An 18,017-nucleotide genomic window follows, 5' to 3' on the forward strand; every position below is an offset into this window, starting at 1 on the left:
ACAGTGAAGACAGTCACAATTCTCTGGAATCTTTCCATGTAGAATACAGTTTTAAACGTCTTTATATTAATAATATTTTACCCACGTAAATTTAACCTTGGAAATCTAAGCATCTCTTCTGATTTGACAATGCATCCCATGCATCTCATCATGAGCAACATACCAAATAACCCTAATTCTTTCTAACTCTTTTCTTTTTACAAGGTGAAAGAATAAACCGTTGTGATTTTCCACAGGTCATCTGGGAAATCTCAGAAGCAATTTTAAATGCTGGGGAGGCCAATCAGACTTTGCGCTTGACACAACTTTAGACTGGTTTCCTGAGGATCACTAGGACCTGTGCTCTGAGTTTCTCATGGTTTAACCACCTGTTGGCCCCATCTCAGGCACACACCCTGCCCCATATGCCTAACCACAAACCAACATATCCTGTCTCATCTTTCCTGTTAATGCAGTATTTAGTGATGTTTGTTAGGTTTCAAGAACTCCCCCCACCACCAGCTTTCCGCACCTCCCCCTTCTACTTTCCATCTCTACCTATTCCGGGAGTCTCTGCATTTAAAAGCTTTTCTCATTCATCCCTTCCCTGAGACATTTTTCAATTAGGCTTTGAGCATCTTTCTGTTATGACACTTCCCTCTTCCTACTGCAATACCCTCTTAAGAAAGTTTTTCCTTGTTAATGTCCAGAATGCACTTTTTTTCTTTACCAGTGATGGTGCCATGACTCGGACAAAATGCCGACTGCCCCTGGGCTCCTGCTTTCTTCACCCAACACGGTCTTCTCAGACTCCTTGCGCCTTTTCCTGGCTGGGGAAATCGGGATCCACAATGGTAAGTCAAGATTCCTAATGAGAGTTCCAGACATTTGTCCCTCGCAGCATGGTAAAGGCTTGACTTTGTTTTTCTCTCATTGCTGTCTTTTTCTTCTGTCTTTCTATCTTTTCCTTCTGCCTTTTTGAGTGTGGTGAAAGCCCCTGACTCTCTCCCAGGCATCATACCTTGGTTTAAAGTCTCAAGATCTCTGAGGCAGAACTATCAATCTAATTGTTGTCCCCCAGACTCCTCCACTGTGGAGTATGCTTTTTGTCATTCTATACTAACTCCACCCAATTCTTCAAAAATGCCAAAATTTTACTAGAGATAACTTGAACTTCAATGGCCCTCTTTGGAGGAACCTAGGATGTTCCCAAATTGTCCTGTTCTGTAAAGGGCTCTTGAATCCTGTGCCTTTGAGATCTCATTCGAGCAATGGACTGCTTGCTTTTTTGTTGTTGATATGCATTTGGTACAAAGAGAAAGAAATTACATCTCTTCTACACAAACATTTTAGAGACCATTGCTTCCCTCAAAAACCATCTTCCCTCCCCAACAACTTCTGAGACCTGTCTCTTCTCATCTCCTGCCACTCAATATCTCCTTTCTCCTTTTTCCATCTTCCCCTCAGCTCCCTGGAATCCTTGGACCTTCCCCCTACAACACCCTTACCTCTCCACCCCTCTGTCTTCCCTGCCAGAGCTTTTCCCTTTCACTCTGGCCCCTCAATTCCCTAAAGGTATAAGTTCCTGTTTCCGTTTTAGATGCTCTGGAGGAGCTCGGGGTACCAAGAGCAACAGCCTGAGGCTGAAAAGGCTAACTGGAAACTGACCTGACATTTAATCTACTTGGATGGGATTTGGAGACACCAGATGGCCACTTGGTCTCTCTTCTGTCCCTCCCTGAAATTTAGTCCACAGCCTCAACAGAATCACACATTAGGCCCAAGGACATGTTAAGAGATTCCTACACAAATATTGGTGAAGATGCTTCAGTCCTTATATTGAACAAGTTACTTCAAATTGCTCTATCTGCCAAAAAATATGATCGTTGTAAAAATGTAAAGGGAAGGGGGAAACAATGAGAGTCAGCTCCTTTGTATGAACCAGTGAGTTTTGTATTTCTGAGATTATGCTTGAATTATGGCTAAATTAAAGCTGTAAGATCTCTATTTATGTCTGTCTGTATGTTGATGTATATTTGTGTGTATGTATGCATGCACACACACATTGTGTTTGTGTAATATTTTGCTAACTCCAGATGATACCACCACATTAAATTACAAAATCCCTTAAAGGAGCTTCTTTGGATTGGCTTAGAAATAAATAAGAGCCTATTTAAATTCAACATCCTTAAACTTCCCAGAAATTTAGGAAATTAAATTTCTAATATAATCAATGTGAAAAAAGTATTCTTATAAAAACTTACCAAATTTTTTTAAAATTCAAGCTCAAATAATTTAGATACACTTTTGCCAACTGAGAGTAATTTGATCTTGCTGATTTAATAAATATAGCTATGTCTTCTGGTTTGTCCATGTTGCAAGAATGCATTTTTACTCTACTTGAGTATTTTCCTCCTAAACTTATACAGACATACTGAATCTCTTTGCTTCATAATCTAGATATATTCTTGGTATATTCTAACCAGATGCCTGACATATTCATGGTATATTATGTCTCATGATTATATTATATCTGAATATTTTTTCTCTGTAAAAATTATGCCCATCCATTTTCATAAATTTGATGCAATATCCACTCTCCTTTGAAAATAAAATGAATCATTCACTATCTTTATATATAATTCTGTCTAAAACCTTTTGAAGTGACTTTAAGTGCCACAAGAACAATTAAAAGTTTTTGTTAATTGTATCACGTTTGTAGTGAACTTTCATCAGATCTTTTCTTTTAGAAATTATCAAAAATATGTTAACCATAGCTATTTTAAGTCTTTTGTCATCTATGAATGGCTTTCTGTTTTACTCTGATGCTTCCCAACAAACACTTCCAAATCATCCATAGACCAGAGAGGGCTTTGTCTTCAACAAAATAAAGAAACTGTCTCGGGTAACCACGGAAAAGGACTGTGTCAGGGACTCCTTGGCAAAGGTTTCTGATGGCATTGCTTAAATAGCTTTGGGACCACACCAATGGACTGAGTCAGGGGTTACAGAAATCTGCTTGAGAAAGCGATGGGTTCCTGAGACTGCTAATCCATGATCAAGCAGAACATAGATTAATTACATAGGACTGAAAGAACTGATGAGGGATGATTGTAGGCTTTGTTTGGAATAGTGCTATTGCTTTAATGTTTTATGTTCTGGATATGAGAGACCTCTTTCTCGTTTCTTTTAAGCTATCTATCACTCACAACAATTTCACAAACTACACTCACACTCATTTCTTTAAACAGAAATGAAACTTCTATCTTTTCCTCCCTGACTCACCTTCTCCAAATTTGAAAATTTTTATTAAGTATTCTTGTTTTCATGCCAATATAGTTATTTGCATAGATTCAAAAAGAGTCTGTCCTCCTTGTTAACAGGACATAATTGGAAACATTGGTAATACAACCAAGGCTTTGCCTGGAATGTCATATTTGAGAGTGACACTTATTTAAGCAGATATGACCAGACACATTTGAGGAACTCAGGGTGGCCGTATGGGACCAATGCTTACAGAGCTCCTCTGGTGAGAACTGGCCTGATACCTGGCTTTGCAGGGTTCCCAGCTTTGCAGGTGAGCAAAGAGGGGCACTTCCCAGAAGGCTCAGGAATCTTAGGCTATTTGGGGGACTCAAGAAGAGAGGAATCATGCCAAACCAATAGGTACCGCAGGGGAAATCTGATGGTGAGTTCTTGGCTTGCTATCTTATCATCAAGAGGTTTTGAAAAGTCCAATTTGAGATTCTCTATGAAAACTCCAGGCAAAGCAAATGTAAAACAATCTAAATGCATATTGCCATTCTTGCTGCAACTGTGTAAATAACCAGGTCAAATCTCATGAAACCAATCTTATTTTGTGATCAAGAATAATCTTTCTTTGAGAATGTCTTTGATTAAAAGGGTGTCGGGGAGGGACTATAGAGAGAGCTTTTGTGTTTCAGTGGGAAACTGTAACATACCCATCTGGATTATCAGATTCTTAACCTTGTTATTTTTAATATTTGAGCTACTTTGTACTTCTTTTTTAAATTACAGTAACTCATGGATATGGAAACCCTGTCTTGCCTGGTGGAGATATAAGTGGCTTCCTCTCCCACTGTGGGAAAACCAGTTTTGATACCTATTTATAAATTGGACTTGGATCTATTACCTTGCACAAAATGTCAACTTTTACCAAATTTCAAATCTTCCACTTTCTTTTAACATCTGGCTATAACCCTCCAAACTAACCTTCCATTTTTTCTCTCTTCCTCTTTACTTGTAATCACTGAGAACTAAAACCTTACTACCGAGATCCTGATTGAGATTGGAGATTGCCTTGTGGTTGGCTCTCAGGATCTGAAGAATCACAGCCAGCTCAGGCCTGATGACTTGCTATAAACCTGTCAAGACTAATCATTGCAGTAGACTATCGTGGGCCCTAATTTTCTCGGGACAAGCCACTCTCTGAACCATTGCAGAAGTCTGCCAAAATGCATGGTCACACATGTTCTCACAGGAGAGCTAACCCAGACTCTGGGCAATATGACCAAGAGCATCAAATAACACAAAGAGCCTTGCTGCATAATCAAAAGTTTTGTCCACTAACCTCTTGGAATCCCTGGAATGGATACCCTTGTGTTCAACTTGTCTTTTTTACTTTAATATGCTCTTTTATATTAATATTTTATCTTATTTTTTTTAGGCATCCCACTTTTAAGAAGTCTGATCTGAAAAACACTGAAACAATTGGCCTTTGCTAGCATGCCTGACGGATGGTTTAACTGGTCCTCCAAGGACAACAGTAGTGAGCAAACTCTGGCCCCGAGACCATTGCACTCATTCATCTCCTCCTTGAGATACTCCTTATCCCTATGTTGTTCAGGGACAATCTTTCTGAGTCTGTCTTAAACAAGACTTGGGACTGACAAGGATGGTCCAACTTTGTCCTTGGCATAACTTTTGGCTGGTTTGCCTAAAACACCAAGTCCTCAACTTTATATGAACATCTTCCTGCAGTTTAATATGTTCACTCTGTCTTAGATCCAGAGTCCCACCCTATGTGCCTGTCACAAACCTTACTTCCTACCTCAACTTTTCCATTGGTGCAATATTTGATGTAGTCCATTAAGTCTCAGTACTGCCCTTTCTCTGACATACACAAGCTTTTGGAATCCCATACCTCTTCCACTTTCCACAGGTCCCTATCCTGGGGTCTCTGCATATAAACATTGTGTTTGCTCACCCCTTGCCTGAGTCTTTCCTGGTTTAGATTGTGAGCATTTTCATACTGCAATAGTCTCCGTTAGTCATGTTTTTCTCACTCAACTGCAGACTTGTATATGTTTTTATCTTGGCAATGCAAAAGATATCATTTAAAATTTGATTTAGGGAAGGTAAAATATTAAAAGTTGTCAAGAAATTTGAATAATTAATTAAATAGTATAATGGATTGCTGAGAAATAATACTTGATTATATAATCAAAATGACATTAAAAGATTTTTAAATTATATATAGGAGGTAACATGATTATAAACAACTTTAGCTCAATTAAATGATTTTGTCCTCTTAAAAAAATCACGGACATGATAAAGTCAATGCAAAGCACAAAATTCATTCTAATAAGATCTGGAATGTCTTCTAGGCAGATTACTCAGAAGGTAAAAAAAAAAAAAAAGTCTTTTGTAAGCTCTTATTAAGAAAACACCACTAATCCAAAAAAATATATCATTTTAGTAGAGAGAAAACCCAATTCAAGTTTTAAATCAGTATAATATTTGATACTAATGCTATTACTAAAATTCTTATAAACAAATCCATTAAACTTTATACAGATTTGGTTGTAAGAAGTAAATAAAATAGTTTTTCCATAAAATCTCTACATTTTTCTCTATCCAGTCAGGGTTTTGAAGAGTTTTCCTCTACATTTTCCTATTCCCCATTCTGGAACAACCATTCATTTTACTTTAAGACAAATTTACTCCTGTTTTCCTAAACACAACAGATCCTGTATAACTTGCATACAAAATGTTCCTTTCTGCCACTGTCACTCCTACCAGGGTTTCATTCTCATATACTGATTATAACTTTTAACTGCAGTAACTTCTGTTGCATACAGAAACCTTGGAAATAATGTCAAAGGGTACTTAATCACTGGACACTTGTTAAAACAGCAAGATAGATCTTATTCAAACTACTGCAAGAAGGGAGAGAGACTTCTGTATAGAACTGAGCTCAACTTTCCACACAGCAAAGATAGCTGGGGATTTATAGCCAAGGAGCAGAGTAAGGTGGTAAGTGGATAGAAAATTACTAAGAGAAACTTGATTAGATATCAAAGGTAGAGGAATTCTTGCTATACTGACTTAATAAGATTCTTGCTAAAGGTAGGCCATGAACTTAGATATTAAGGGTGAGGGATGAGGAACTTGATCAAATATCAAGAGTGGTCTAATAACAAGGGTGAGAGATTCTGCATAAACTGGCTTAGCGGGAATCTTTACTAAAACAGGGCTGGGAAGGTCAAGAAATCTAGCCAAGAAAAGAACTCCAACAAACTTGACTAAACTTTGGCCAAGGAGGGCCTCTTTTTCAGTGGATAATTTTAAACTGTCTTTTACACACCACTACTTTATATCAGACTAGCAGAGCTTGTGAATATATATTTCATAACTTTATAGCCATGAATATTCTTTATACTACAACTTCTTAATGTGGCAGAAATTAACATTTTTATTACTAGGCCCAAATATATAGCCTCTCTGTATCATATGAAAATAAGAAGCAATAAGTATATAAGCATAAAATTATATTTAGTATTTAATGTTTCAGTATTTTGTTCTACCTAGATATGATCTCAATATCTAATGAATGTCCATTAACTAACTAAATTTTGCCTCAGTGCAAAGTTTTAAGTTACCAAGAGATCTTGGGGCCAGGTGTGGTGGCTGACACCTGTAATCCTAGCACTCTGGGAGGCCAAGGTGGGAGGATAGCTCAAAGTCAGGAGATTGAAACCAGCCTGAGCAAGAGTGAGACCCTGTCTCTACTAAAAATAGAAATAAATTAATTGGCCAACTAAAAATATATATAAAAAATTAGCCAGGCATGGTGACGCATGCCCATAGTCCCAGCTACTCGGGAGGTTGAGGCAGAAGGATTGCTTGAGCCCAGGAGTTTGAGGTTTCTATGAGTGAGGCTGATGCCATGGCACTCTAGCCAGGGCAATAAAGTGAGACCCTATCTCAAAAAAAAAAAAAAAAAAAAAGAAAAAAGAGAGATCTTGGAAACTATCTTCAACCTGACATACTATAAAACATAATTAATTACTTTTAAAATAAAATTTGTTAAAATAATTATACAATTTGACTAAATACAAACTTATATTTTTATAATTATAACCATATAGCAACTAAAATGCTAGCTTATTAAACCAGGAAACCTGTACAAGTTTAGGAAGAACACATCCAAGTAAATAAAAATATATATTTGTATAATGCCTTATACTAATAACTCAGAAGACATAGCTATTTTTATTAAACTGACAATAATAAACTAGTCTCATTTGCCAAAATTTACCTAAATTATGTGAACTTGAATTCTTATAACATTTAAGTTAGTGTCTGTAAGAATATATATTTAGCATATTAAAATTAGAAGTTCAGTTTTCTTAATTTCTGGAAATTTTAGAATAGTCCATTTATATAAGAACTATTCCACTCTAAGTATTAATAAATCAGAATAGAGCTTCCTTAAAAATTTTTATAATCTAATTTAGTAATAAAATCTAGAGACAGGAAAATATTACATACCCACCAACACACAAACATATATACAGACATAAAATACTTATAGTTTTGATTCTAAAATTTTAGCTTCAAACCAGACATAAACACAAAAATACAAAATTCACTAGTTTATATAAAATAAAAGCTTTTGTCTTCCCACTGGGTATAAATTCTTAATTGATTTCAGTTAAAATAGAGAAAAATAGATAAACAAAGAGAAAAAGTAACAAACTAAATTTTTTGTCATCTTTCACCCAACAAAGACAATATACCTCTAAACCATTTAATCCATTTAAAGAGATTGCCAAATGACCATAAAACAAAACAAAACAAAGCAAAATCCAGCACCAGAATTCAACTACATACTCACAAAGAATAAGAATCAAATTCTTACCATGCTACCAACAGACAAGGGTCTGGAACATAGGATCAGAAAAAGAGCTCACTGTTAGGTCCCTGGGTTGCCAGCCAGAAATGAAGCACAAAGAGCTCCAATTGCTCTTATTATCTGGGTGGAATAGATTGGCATCTGAAGGCAGGGTCCCGTCCTGAGTCATGGCACCAAACTGTCAAAGAAAATTAGACAAGTTAAAAGATCTTGTCTGGGCTGTTGCAAAAGGGAGACCACTCCTGATCTAAAGAAGATCAGAATGGTTTAGGCAGCCTAGGCAGTTTGGCTTTTATAGTGAAGCAGAAACAAGTTGCAAATGATGTGGTTTACAGTTGTGGTTATTTCAAGAATCGAAAGTCACAGTTTGTACCTAAACAAGAAATGTTTTTCTCTGTGGTTATGAGCTTTAGAGAACAAAGAGCTATAATCTCAGCTAATCAACTATTAGACAAAGAACAAGATGTTGAAGTGTCAATGTTTTTGCTTTGTCAGCAGATTCAGAAACAGGGTAAATTTTGTGTTTGGCTTTGTCACATGTGAACAAAGAACTTGTAGAAGAATTTCAAGCAGAAGTAACAACAAATTCAAAGCCCAGGGACAGGAATGAGTCCTCCAGTTCTCTCAAAGCTAGGCTGAGGCATTTCTCCTTCCTCAGCCCAGATTGCTCTATTGTATGCGATGAACTTCTTTTTCATGCCTGCCTTCCCCAACCTTATCTTCTAACACATAGCCCAGCTTCTCCTTTTAATACCCCCTTCCACACTTCTCTATTTTCCCAGATACTGGCTCAATCTGAACATCACCTCACGCTTCCAAGACTACTGCACTATCTTCCTAAAGGGTCTCCTTTCTTCCACTCTTTCTCCTCACAATTCAGTTTCCATAGAGCAGCCAGAGTAAATTAAAGTGCAATTCTTATTGTGTTGCCAATCTGGTTTTTTTTCTCTCTCCCTATTGTTTTTCAAAGAAAATCTATAGTACATAGCACAATATCCAGGCCCTTCATATTCTGGCTCACATTCCTTTCTTGCCAGCCCTTTTCTGACTCTAAATTCTAGCTCTGCTGAACCTCTAGCAGCAGCTTCCGTACATCCCATGTTCTTCTCCATGTTTACGCCTTTGTTTGGGCCTTTTTTTTTCTGCCTCAAATACCCTCCCTCCATCTGGCTACGTCCTAATGTATGAATATATGAAGTTTAGAGAACACCTGCTCTGGACTTGTCCCCGGCCTCACATCTGTTCCCAGTCTTCCCTGTCTCTCAAAGGCTGTGTTTGGCTGAAATTCCACTACTTTCTACCCTTTTCTGTCATAACATTTACCACACCATCCAGCAAGTTCCTCCTTCTTTCCCTGTCTCTACAACTAGACCAGGAACTAACTCCCTGTGAGTCAGGACCATGTATTCTTTATTGAGGAGAAGAGAAGGGGAGAAATGGGGTTTCCATAGAGGAGAAATGTGGTTTCAGTAGTGAGTGGGCATCTGCTATAAGAAGGAAGTGCCAGGCACACTATAAGTACCTAATTAGCCCTTGTGAAATTAATAAGTGGGTGAATAAGTACCATGTGTCTTTAAAATTGTACAATATTCTCAGATGGTAAAATATATCTCACAATCCTGTTGTGTAAACAAGACAAACTAGCATAAAACAATTAGAAAAAGCTGAAGACTCTATGAAGTAGAATATGAAATAGAGCGATTTATTTTAAACAAATGTGTTGTATATGAATGCTATTGATTTGTGTACATTGATTTTGTAATGTGAGACTTTGCTGAATTTATTTATCAATTCCAGAAGTCTCTTGGCAGAATCTTTGGAATTATCTAGATATAAGATTATATTATCAGCAAAGAGCAATAGTTTGACCTCTTCTACCCCCATGTGGATACCTTTGATTTCTATCTCTTGTCTGATTGTGCTAAGATTTCCAGCACTCTATTGAATAGAAGTGGTGATAATAGGCAACCTTGTCTTGTTCCAGTTCTAAGTAGGAATGATTTTAATTTTTCCCCTTTCAGTATGTTGTTGACTGTGAGTTTGTCTTAAATGGCTTGTATCATTTTGAGGTAAGTCCCATGTAGTCCTATTTTGTTAAGCATTCTTATCGTAAAAGGATGTTGAATTTTGTCAAATGCTTTTTCTGTATCTATTGAGAGGATCACATGGTCTCTGTTTTACTTCTATTTATGTAGTAAATTATCTTTACAGATTTACATATGTTGAACCATCCCTGGATCTCTGGGATGAATCCCGCTTGGTCATGATGGATTATTTCTTTGATGAGCCACTGAATTTGGCTTCCTAGGATTTTATTGAGAATTTTTGCATCTATATTAATAAGGGATATGGTCTGTAGTTTTCTTTTTCTTTCTTTTTTTTTTTTTTTGAGTCCTTTCCTGCCTTTGGTATAAGGTGATGTTGGATAGGTACCAGTTCTTCTTTATAGATCTGGTAAAATTCAGGTGTGAAACCATCTGATCCAGGAGGACATTTTTTTTGGAAGGTTTTGTATTGCTGCTTAAACTTTGGTACTTGATATTGGTCTGTAGGAATTCTATTTATTCATGAAAGAGCCTAGGGAGGCTGTGTGTTTCTGAGAATTCGTCCATTTCCTCCACACTTTCAAGTTTATGTGGATATAGAAATTTATAGTATTCACAGATGATATTTTGTATTCCATGGTATCAGTTGTAATTTCTCCTTTTTCATTTCTAATTGAGCTTATTAAAGTCTTTTCTTTTCTGTTTCTGGTTAATCTTGTGAAATGCATGTCAATTTTGTTCATCTTTCCAAAAAACCAATCTTTTGTGTCATTAATCTTCTACATAGTTTTTTTGTTATCAATTTCACTTAGGCCTGCTCTGATCTTGGTTATTTCTTTTCTTCTGCTGTGTTTGGGATTGGTTTCCTCATCCTTTTCCAGTTCCCATGAGATGATTCATTAGATCATTGAAACAGTCCAGCTGAAAACCAAATCAAAGACTCAATGTCTTTCACAATAGTAACAAATAAAATAAGATATCTAGGAATATATTTAACTAATGAGGTGAAACACCTCTACTGGGAGAACTATGAAACACTGATAAAGGAAATAGCAAAGGATATAAACAGATGGAAAACCATACCATGCTTATCATTGTTAAAATGTCTATACTACCCAAAGTGATCTACAGATTAAATGCAATTCCTCTTAAATTACCAGCATAATTTTTCACAGATCTAGAAAAAATAATTCTATGTTTTGTATGGAACCAGAGAAGACCCCATATAGCCAAAGCAACCTTAAGCAAAAAGAACAAATTGGGAGGCATCAATTTACCAGACTTCAAGCTATACTACAAGGCTATAGCAACCAAAATAGCATGGTATTGGCACAGGAATAGAGACACAGACCTATGGATCAGAACAGAGAATGAAGATATAAAATAATTCTAATATTGCCATCTGATTTTGACAAAGCACACAAAAACATACACTGAGGAAAGGAATCCCTATTCAATAAGTGGTGCTGGAAGAATTGGATAGCCACATGTTGAAAACTGAAATAGGATTCTCAGCTCTCACTACTCACAATAAACAACTCAGGATGAATAACAGACTTAAACCTAAGGCATGAAACCATAAGAATTCTAGAAAAAACTTCTGGAAAACTATTATAGACATTGGCCTAGTCAAAGTATTTATGAAGAAGACCCCAAAAGCAATCACAGCAACAGCAAAAATAACTAGATGGGACCTGATTAAATTTAAAAGCTTCTGCACAGCCAAGGAAACAATCAAAAGAGCAAATAGATAACCTATAGAATGGGAGAAAATATTTGCATGCTATACATCCCATAAAGGGCTAATAACCAGCATCTACAAAGAACTCAAGCAAATCAGCCAGAAAAAAATTAACCCCATGAAAAAGTGGGCAACAGACAAGAAGAGAAGCTTTTCAAAAGAAGGTAGACAAATGGCCAATAAACATATGAAAAAAACCCCAATGTCACTAATCATCAGGGAAATGCAAATCAAACCACAATGAGATATCACCTTACCCCAGTGAGAATGGCTTTTATCACAATGTCCCAAAACAATAGATGCTGGCATGGATGTGGAGAGAAAAGAACATGTATGCACTGTTGGTGGAACTGCAAACTAGTGTAACCTCTATGGAAAATAGTATGGAGATTCTACAAAGAACTAAAAGTAGACCTACTATTTGATTCAACAATCCCACTACTGCGTATTTACCCAAAGGAAAAAACAATCATTTTGTCAAAAAGACACTTGAACTAGAATGTTTATTGCAGTACAATTCACAATTGCAAAGATGTGGAGTCAACCCAAGTGCCCATCAATCCATGAGTGGATCAATAAAATGTGGTATATGTATACCATGGAGTACTATTCAGCCATCCAAAAAATGAATTAATACCTTTTGCAACAATCTGGATGGAACTGGAGACCATTCTCCTAAGTGAAGTATCACAAGAATGAAAATCCCAACACCACATGTACTCACTCTTAAATTGGTACTAACTAATCAGTACTCAAGTGCACACATGGAAGTAACATTCAACAGAAATCATGCAGGTAGGAGTGGGGAGGAGGGGATAGGTGAAATCATAGCTAATGGGTCCAGTATACACTATCTGGGTGGTGGGCACACTTTTAACTTTGACTCAAGAAGCACAAAAGCAATCTATGTAACCAAACATTTGCACCTCTGTAAATATTCTGAAATTAAAAAATAAAAAGAAACCAGGGAAGACAGGAAGCAGGGAGGGGAGGGAAAGAAGCCAAGTAGGAGTGTGATTTCTTGAGAAATTCAAACTGTAGCCTGCCCTGCAGGGGCCTCTGGAGTGTAACATACACCCTGAAGGTGGTCATGTTCTAAGGTGAAGGAGCTGGGCTATTGTACTCCCATAGCCAATCAGACATTGGAAACTGGCTGCTCTGAAATACTCTGGGTGGGGCACATTCAGTTTAGTCTATCACAGATTCTTCCACTTTCTTGATGGCCACAATTTCTGGGGAAATTTCTAAGAGGAAAAGTCAGAGTAATAAGTTAATCTCCTGCTGTAACATTTAGTCCAGAGGCCAGAAGTGATACTCATCATCTTGCTTCTCTATCTCCATTTTAGGTTTCCCTTAAGCTTTGGCTAGTGCTTCTGTCAATATAGGTGACTTGCCTGGAGTGGATACCCAAACCTTCATCCCTGAGGAGCCTGGACACCTAGTTACCATGTTTCATCAAGCCATAGCCTGGTAATACTGAGAGATGTCCCAGGGAGGTTCCTAGTACTGTATAGCAGCAATCCCGTCTCATGACCCTAGCAACTCACTTATTTTACACATCTCCTGATGCTGTATATTCACTGAGTTTCAGCCCAAGATCTCACCTCTTCCATGAAGCCTTCCCTGATCCTTGCAGATCTCAGTGCTTTCTTCTTCCCATAACTCAAAAAACTTATTGCCTATGTCTATCATCTGGCCTGAGTCAAATGCTGCATTGTGATTCCTCATTACCAGATTTTTATGGACCTTGGACATTATTCTGTTGACTTATGAGTGTGTGGCTTGTCTTTCCAAAGGGAACCTGAACAGGGTTCTGTCCCACACTTTGCTGGCCTGCCTCCAGCGCCTAGAACAGATCTCTGTGCATCCCTAGGGCTCAGTGAACTCAGGTTGAATCAGCCACTGAACAGCTTTCAGAATAGCATCTTTGCACCTTAGGACTAGAGCACAGTTTTTTCATCATAAGTCTTGTATCCCAGAGTTCCCTAACTTATGTGGTTTTTAATGACACTCATTATCATTCTGGCCACAATTATCTTTTAAACAACAACAAAAAAGACAGTCTTAAAAGGCTTAATCGTTTCACATTTTAAAACCAGCCCAAACCCTTAAAAGCATATATTTTTAGATATTTTATTGCAAAGTACTTCCAAATGAAGGCCATAATTTCCCCCACACAGAGACATTTTCCTTCTTTGGCATTACTCAGACCTTGAAGTTGACGAACCTGCTTTGTTTGAAGATACTGGCAGTTTGTGGAGAGGGCACAGAAATATTTCCAATCATCACATAAAAAGTCGATTCCACTTACATTGAGCATCTTTTTGCTGCTTTATATAGACTGCATTGTCCAGAGAGAATTTTCTTCTTTTCTGTGAAGCTCACATTATAGAGTGTTTTAAAGCAGGTAATAACCAATTGTGGGAGCTTAAAGAAAAAGGAGGAGAACTCAAGTTACTTCGTTTTTCAATTAATTACTTACTCTGTGAAAACTTTACCTTGTAATTATAGATTTTTATCTTTATTATTTCTGATTGTTTCTGTCATATATTCCCAATTCAGAAGCAAAAATTGCATACAAAATAGGACTACTCTTGACTACATGACTCTAGGTATATACTCTATTCCCCACAACAGTACTGAGCTGAAATAAAATATTTATATTAGTATTAATAAAGGTAAAAAGATATTGAATGCTTGCTGTAAGCCAGGCACTCTGTACATCAGAGTATATATATCATCTCATTTAATACACATAGCCATTTGCAGAGGGTAGGTACTATTATCTCTGTTTTGTAGATACAAAAATTAAGACTCAGAGAAGCTAAACCACTTCACAAAGATCATAAAGATAGTAAGTAGAGAAGTTCACATTACACTGCACAGAAGAAAGAGCCCTGGTTCTCTCCTTGGAGATGGTCAACTAAATTGTATTCTCGGCCCAGGTCTTGCTAGCCAAGAGATTAGAAGTAAATCAAAGAGTTTTTGCGTCTCAGTTTCCTCATTTACTAAATAGATACTCTAATGCCCACACTGCTATGCCCAACTATCCATCCATCATTTGTCCATCATAGGGCATTAACTTTCACTGTTTTATATTTTGCTTATAAGAGGTAGCTTATAAAGAGGTAGCTCTCAAAGAATAGAAAACTTGTCATGTTCATCTTTATATCTGCAGTTCCTAGGTGACTATTTCAAACGCTTTAAATGCATTAAATCATTTATTCCTCACAATACCAGAGAAAGGTATTCTTTCTATCCCCACTTATTTCAGACGTGCGGAGGTTACTTGACACCAATTACAATTACATTAATGGTGTTGGACAGAGTTGAACCTAGGTGTCTGGCTCCAGAGTCCATGTTCTTGATTACTATGCTATAGAAGAAAGTAATTCAATTTTCTTCTTAAATCCAGGTCTAGTTTCAGAATGGATTTTTATATACTTTTTGTCTCTTTTGTTTCTCTATTTTCTTTGGCTCTTATTTTTATTCCATGATCTGTGTTTATTTTTGTATAATTGGGAGTGTGATTTTCATTGCATTCTATTTTTAAAATTCCACATATTAAATCTTATATATACATTAATATTAGTTTACCATTGATTTTCTTAGAAGCAATATTGAAAGAGAAAAGTTTTTCTATAATTTTCAAGCTCTACAAGCTTAAATGTGAAGGGCAAAATATGCCACTTTGTCATAAGGATTATTTTGAGCTGAAAACAATTTTGAAGAAGTACATTTTTAAAAAAAGCTCTTTTCCCTCTGCTTATTTTCCTAAAAGCAAGGCATAAATATACAAATGTAGTGCTTGCTTCGGCAGCATATATACTAAAATTGGAATGATATAGAGAAATGTACAAATGTGTCCCTCCTCCTCTCTTTACCAGGAAGGAAAAAAAGACAACTGCACTCGGATGTTCATTGCAGCACAATTCACAATTGCAAAGATGTAGAATGAACTCAAACGTCCATCAATTCATGAATGGATTAATAAAATGTGGTATATGTATACCATGGAATACTACTCAGCCATGAAGAAAGAAGACTTAATGCTTTTTGCGACAATGTGGATGGAACTGGAGACCATTATCCTAAGTGAAGTATCTAAATAATGGAAAAACAAACACCACTTATACTCGCTATTAAACTGAACTAACTAATGAGCACACGTGTGCATTGAGGAAAGTATAACTCAATGGAATTCTGTCTGAAGTAAGGAGGGAAGAAGGGATGGGAGAAACATACCTAACAGGTACAATTAACAATATCTTGGTGACAGGCACATTGTAACCCTCAATCAAGCATTACAAATTGATCCTTGTAGCCAAAAAACATTTGTACCCCCATAACACTTTGAAATAAAGAAAAATAAAATAAAATAAAAATAAATATTATGATTTTTTTAAAAGGAAATAATAAAGTATCTGAAAAAAAAAATGATTGGTCAGTTAGGAATTTCATTGTGAAACCTTGAGGTATAACCAAAGGCTATCCAAAAAAAATTCTTACAATCAAAACATTACCCCAAAGATTTATAACAGGAAATAAAGGACTCAGAAATTAATGTGCATGTAGGTTGATTCCACATCATTGCAATTGTGAACTGTGCTGCAATAAACATTTGAGTGCAGATGTGTTTTTGATAAAATGACTTCTTTTCCTTTGGGTAAATATCCAGTAATGGGATTACTGGATCACATAATAGGTCTACTTTTAGTTCTTTGAGGACTGCATCTCCATACTGTTTTCCATAAAAGTTGTACTAATTTGCAGTCCCACCAACAATGTATAAGCATTCCTTTCTCTCTGTATCTATGCCAGCATCTATTGTTTTTGAACTTTTTAATAAAAGCCCTTCTGACTGAGATTTTTAAAAATTTATTTCAGCATATTATGGGGCTACAAATGATAAGGTTACATATAATGCCCTTGCTCCCCCTTCCCCCTCGAGTCAGAGCTTCAAGTGTTACCATCCCCCAGACCTAAGGTATAAAACTATTAGAATTCTAGAGGAAAACATTGGAAATATTCTCCTAGACATTGGCCTAGGCAAAGAATTTATGAAGAAGACCCCAAAGGCAATCACAGCAGCAACAAAAATAAATAAATGGGACCTGACTGACGTTTTAATTTGCATCTCGTTGTGGTTTTTATTTGCATTTCCCTGATGATTAGTGACATTGAGTATTTTTCATGTTTATTGCCATTTATCTATCTTCTTCTGAAAAGCTTCTGTTCATTTCTTTTGCTTACTTTTTAATGGGTTGTTTGAGTTTATTCTTGCTTATGTGCTTCACTCCTCTGTATATGCTGGTTATTAGTCCTTTATCAGTTGTATAGCTTGTGAATATTTTCTCCCATTCTGTATGTTGTCTATTACTCTATTGATTATTTCCTTGGCTGTGCAGAAAGTTTTTTTAACTTAATCAAGTCCCACTTATTTATTTTTGTTGTTGCTGTGTTGCCCTTTGTGTCTCCTTCATAAATTATATGCCTATGCTTAGACCAATATCTAGAAGAGTTGTTGCAAAATTTTCTTCTAGAATTCCTAGATTTCACGACTTACATTTAACTTATTTATCTCTCTTGAATTAATTTTTGTGAGTAGTGAGAGATAGGGACCCTCTTTCATTCTTCTGCATGTGGCTATCCAATTCTTCCAGCATCATTTATTGAATACAGATTCTTTTCCCCTGTGTATTGTTGTCTGCTTTATTAACGATCAGTTGTCTGTATGTGGATGGTTTCATGTCTGGGTTTTTTGTTCTGTTCCATAGGTCTTTGTCCCTGTTTTTGTGCCAATACCATGCTGTTTTGGTTACTATAGCCATGTAGTATAGTTTGAAGTCTGGTAATGTGATGTCTCCCAATTTATCCCTTTTGGTCAAAATTGCTTTTGCTATTTGGGGTCTTTATTGGTTCCAAATGAAGCACATAATTATTTTTTCTACACCTGTGAGATATAATGTTGGTATTTTGATGGGGACTGCATTGAATCTGCAAAGTACTTTGGGCAGTATTGACATTTTAACAATGTTGATTGTACTGATCCATGAGCATATGTTTTTTTCACTTGTTTGTATCTTCTACAATT

General features: G+C 36.4%; 1 long non-coding RNA gene across 1 annotated transcript; it reads left to right on the plus strand.

The window, feature by feature from the left end:
- Window positions 1-553: 553 nt before the first annotated feature.
- On the plus strand, window positions 554-17,052 carry LOC142871929 (uncharacterized). The gene is made up of 2 exons (XR_012920155.1): window positions 554-833; window positions 15,811-17,052. It is a non-coding gene; the product is annotated as an uncharacterized LOC142871929 (long non-coding RNA).
- The last annotated feature ends 965 nt before the right edge of the window (window positions 17,053-18,017 follow it).

This window comes from Microcebus murinus, chromosome 7, assembly GCF_040939455.1.
Source record: "Microcebus murinus isolate Inina chromosome 7, M.murinus_Inina_mat1.0, whole genome shotgun sequence".
NCBI classification, from domain to species: domain Eukaryota; kingdom Metazoa; phylum Chordata; class Mammalia; order Primates; family Cheirogaleidae; genus Microcebus; species Microcebus murinus.